The following is a 690-nucleotide window of genomic DNA, read 5'->3' as shown; positions in this document are numbered from 1 at the left end:
TCTTGTATCTCACGTTATGGCTCCGTAGCAGACGTTTTTGTAAAAATAGGCTAACGATGTGTCAGAACCACATGACTTACTGTCGCACAGTGGAGGAAGTACCAAACATTACAGGATAAGTTTGCAGGCAGTTTTGACTTACATTAGCTGTTTAAGTTTAATTACTAATGTTAACTAGCATTTTCGTTAGCAATAATTAGCCTTATCTCCTAACATATACCTACGCTCTCCGTCTCCGCAAGAATGGGATTGATTGAGATTTCTCTTGGCACAGCTACCGGAAGACTTACGACTTTCAGTTAATTTCCCATGTCACATCTACGTCATCAAGCTCAGTTGGAGGCTGCACAGTAACGCCCAGCCATTACCGGAAAAGAGCTTCTGATAGACTTCGCTGGAAGTCTACGGCGTCGCTTTGTCCAGTCATTTTACAATCTATGATTATGTCCCCCTCCAGCGGCCTCAGTTGAGTTTAGCCGACAGAAGGTGACTGACTAACCCCAACCGGTCGTCACTAACCCCAACCGGTCGTCAAACACCGCCTACCAAGAGTCTGGGTCTGTCCCAGGTTTCTACCTAAAAGGAAGTTTTTTGTCGCCACTGTTCCACTGTTGCTTGCTCCCGAGGAAACTACTCGAACTGTTGGGTCCTTGTGAGTTCTGGAGTGTGGTCTAGACCTACTCTATCTGT

This window comes from Etheostoma spectabile, chromosome 13 (genome assembly GCF_008692095.1).
Source record: "Etheostoma spectabile isolate EspeVRDwgs_2016 chromosome 13, UIUC_Espe_1.0, whole genome shotgun sequence".
Taxonomy (NCBI): domain Eukaryota; kingdom Metazoa; phylum Chordata; class Actinopteri; order Perciformes; family Percidae; genus Etheostoma; species Etheostoma spectabile.
Note: the sequence above shows the minus strand (reverse complement) of the source record.